Source organism: Lathyrus oleraceus, chromosome 5 (assembly GCF_024323335.1).
Source record: "Lathyrus oleraceus cultivar Zhongwan6 chromosome 5, CAAS_Psat_ZW6_1.0, whole genome shotgun sequence".
Classification (NCBI taxonomy): domain Eukaryota; kingdom Viridiplantae; phylum Streptophyta; class Magnoliopsida; order Fabales; family Fabaceae; genus Lathyrus; species Lathyrus oleraceus.
Window position 1 is genome coordinate 253487444 of NC_066583.1, and position 4362 is coordinate 253491805.

A 4362-nucleotide genomic window follows, 5' to 3' on the forward strand; every position below is an offset into this window, starting at 1 on the left:
TTGAATCACTCGAAAGAATGCCCATGTACAAGAAATTCATGGAAGAGGTAAGGCTGAAAAGAAACCAACAGCAGAAGAACAAGTAGCCTGGAAGGAAAAGTATAGTGCAAATTCACGGGAGCAGAAAATTCCAAACAAACAGAATGATCCTGGAACGATAACAGTACCATGCAAAATTAAAGGAAGAACCTTCCAAAGGGCACTAATAGATTTTGGAGCTAGTGTGAGTTTGATGCCATTATCAATCTATCACAGGTTGGGTATTAAAAACGTCACTCGTACAAAGACAAATATGAAATTTGCGGATCACTCGAGAAATGATGCATATGGTATAGCAGAAGACGTACTGGTAACAATAGAGGACTTGAGTTTTCTGGTTGATTTTGTAATCCTAGATATACCTGAAGATGGTGAGGTACCCATCATTCTGGGTCGACCTTTCATGCAGACAAGTCGATGCAATCTCGACATGGACCAAGGCACATTAACCTTGAAAGCTCACGACAAAGAGATAACATTGAATGCTATTAAAGACCAAGAGCTGAGGAAGATACAAAATCTCACTATCAAGTAGGCTTAATCAGGACAGAGGCGAGAAGGCAAAGTAACATCCCAACATCAAAGAAAGATGCAGGAAGGCCCTCTCGACTCTCATCACTGCCATTAGCCACCCTGAATGGAAAGACTCCCATCTCCATTCCAAAAACCAAGAGAAAGAAAAGAAAACGAAAACAAGGTAAGGAGATGGAGGTTAAAGAGGACTTGTGGCACAAAGGAACCCATACTAATAAAAGAGACAACTTCCTAGTTTTAGACAAGAGATGCAACAAGGTTTGGAGGCTGAAGTACCCCCCATAACAAGGGGAGTGAACCGTCGAGCCATGCGACATTAAACGAAGCACTTCGTGGGAGGCAACCCATATGTTACTATTTCTAATTATTGTTTGTGTTTTTTATTTATTTTAGGTTTGCACAGTGCCTTGCATAAAAGGGAGAAGGTACTCACATGGAAAAAGTTGGAAAAATGAGCAGAACAGCAGCCTAACACGGCTCATGTCAGGCCTGCAGATTTGAAATTTGTTTGGAAAATTTGAATTTCATGTGGGCATGTTGCACTTTCTGCCCCAGCCCCTCAGTGGGGTACTTTGAGTCACCCCCTTCTATCCTGATCTAAAACATTGAAGTCAATGTTTAGTTCAAGTGTGGGGGAGGTTTTCTATGCTTTTTGCCTTTATTTTTGTTTTGTTTTATGTTTTATTTTATTACCAATTTTTACCATTCACATTTGGTTTAGTTTTACTATCGGGTATCATGTGTTACATGTATTTCAGGTTCTTGGTATTATAGTCGGATGAGGTAATGATCAATAGAGGCAGTGGATGAAATGACCACTCCACTTACTATTGCTTGTTGTGAAGGATCTTCCCAGAAAGTCGATACTATTGAAGAAAAGGTCAGACGCAATTTCTAAAGCTCAACTAACGTAGGTTCCCTGTGCATTTTGAGTTGAGTAAGAAGCCGCACCATAATCGAAGTACTGTGGATGTTGTCAAGCTTTACCTAACATGGTGAGTGCATAAAAAGCCAAATACAATTTTCATCATGAGTGATATTCAGGTATGTCTTTATCACTCTGACTTTGCGTAGGTTCTCTGGGAGTTTCACTTCATGTATACACACACTGAGGCACGTTGTTTGATTATAGTCGTGAGCCTTTCTAGCCATCCCGTTAATGTTATCCTTTGTTAACCCCATTTAAGCATGTACCCTTTGTTTGTCTAACCACGTAAATGTAACCCGCGGCCCAAAACACTTCCTTATCCTGTTCGGAGTCAATGTGATATCATTAAGCTGTGTTAAATTCTAAGTTTAAGGTAAACCCCATAAGTATCAAAAACCAAGGTGAGTACGAAAAAAAACATAAAAGAAAAACGGAATGTAGTCAATGGATCGAAAGAAGCACTAACCGAATGAAGAGTACTCAGTTGAAAAAAAAAGAGAAGATAAAAAAAACGGAGTAATTGAAAAGAAGTAAAATGCAAAAACATAGTGAAAAGAATAATGATATTGGCTCTGAACCCAAAACCACTTGTTTCCCCTTTTGTTTATATTTACCACACCATAACCCAAGCCCCGTTACAACCTGAAAGACCTCAAAAAGTGTGTGTTATGTGCAGTTGATACGAAAGGAGAAACTATTCAAACTTATAAGTTTATATTGCATATTCTGAATTTAGAGTGAAAACACTTTAACCCCGAGAGACTTGGTGAGAGTGTGATGTAAGCTGACAGGTGAAGCGGTACCTCGATGATGAAGTGCCACAGAAAACCCATTAGGAAAAGCAGGAACTATACAAGGGGGAGTGAAGGCGTTGGTGAAAGATCTCAGCAGTATCATGGTAAGAATACAAATTTTGGGAAGTGACACTTTGTCGTATAGGACATTACATGAGGACAAGCAATGAGCTAAGTTTGGGGTTATGATCGGTCACCATTTTCACTATATTTACGTTGCTTATCCGATAAGAAACCAAGGATTTTGAGACATTGTGTACGCATTATGGTACCTTTAAAGTTAATTTTCATTCTCGAAAGTTATTTAAGAAATTTTATTAATTGTCAGTTTTATTTTATATTTTCGTGATTTTAGGCGTAGGATGTCTGTGTTTTTGTCCAACAAGTCCAGGTGGAAGAACCGAGGAACTCGGAGCGAGACAGTGCAGAATTCTAACAAGAAAATGAATGGAAAACTCCGGTACAGGAGGCCTGACACGGCCACCGTTTCACATAACACGGGCCGTGTCAGGAAGGAGGAGAATGAAAGCAAGAAACAGTAGCCTGACACGGCCCGTGTCAGGCCTTATCCTCAGTCGTGTTAAGCACCATGGGCGTGTCACAGGAAGCAGTGAGCTGACACGGCCACCCATGTCAGCTGACACGGGCCGTGTCAACCCGAGCCCAATATTTTCCCTTTTCGTCGGGCTTTTGATCATCGGGATTGCAGAGAGATTTTTGGACATGTCCACCTATTGCTTGGAGTTTTCAATATATAAGAGAATCTTCTACCAAAGAAAAGATCATCTTGGAACGAGGCAAAACACAATATTGTCAAGCAATCAAGGATTACAGAGAGCAAGGAGTTCGGAGAGCTAAATGTTTTCATGAGCGGAAGCGATTGAAGATCGAAGTCATCCAAATACTTGTAATGTGTAATTTTTATCTTGCATTTGTTTTGAACAATATGAGTAGCTAAAGCCCCCAATGCTATGGGGTGTCCCTGATTTAGAATTGTAATGAATTTGAGTATACTTTTGCATTTATAATATTATTCTTACGGTAACCTTTTGATGTGTTTAATGCTTTCTCTTTAGGACCAATCAAGATTGTTTTGTGGTTATGAATTAGGCTGGACCTCCATTGATAAGGTTTTTATAAGGTTACTCTGCAGTAGATATCACCTAGGACTAGGGATATCCTGTATGAACCAGAGTGTTCTTGATATAATAAAGCTTAACTTCACCTTAATTTCCTATGGACATAAAAATTAGGGTAGATTGATTAAAAGTTTTCTCACCAAAGACTTGGGAGAAAATACCCTTGAGAACTGGTAGTACTTGATATTTGTTGATGGAATAATGACTCTGAGTTGTTACAGGGATAAATCATACACCTTCCCTGGCATTGTTCCTCTTACCTTGCAAACCCTTATTTTCATCCTTATTTGACTTTGCCTTTATTTTTATAATTTTGAATCCAAAAACCCAAATCATACTTTTTGTTTAATTGAATGATAATTTGAACTCGATATTGACGTGCAGTCCTTGAGATCGACATTCGGGGAATTTCCCCTTTGTTACTATAACTGGCAAAATAGTACACTTGCTATTTTTCCGGTCACTCGCCAAAAGTTGTTCCAAGAAAAAGAAGAAAAAGCCCGCTAAGTCAAATACCCAAAGAGGCGACTTAGGCAAAAATTAGGGTAATCCCGGTGGGCTGAAAGCTTCAAAGAAATGGTCCAGGAAAAATTTAGGGATCAAAGCAAAAACAAAAGAAAGAGGTCATGTAAAACCTCAACAAAAACAAAACAAAATAAGGTGACTGCCATTTCAAGAAAATCTTGAGTCTTTATCTTTACACCTTCAAACTCTCGTGGAAGTTGGACACATGTGTTTGTAGTGGTAAATTCATGACCATCAAGCTATAGTAAGCTAGACGTCAATAAAACCAGAGTCACCACCGCACTTTTATTGTTTCCAAGGGAAAAGGGAAAAGTACGAATAAAACCCAAAAAAGATAAGAAGTTTTCAAATCAAAACTAATAAAATTCCAGAGATTACAGGTAAGGGGGTTGGTTACACAGAG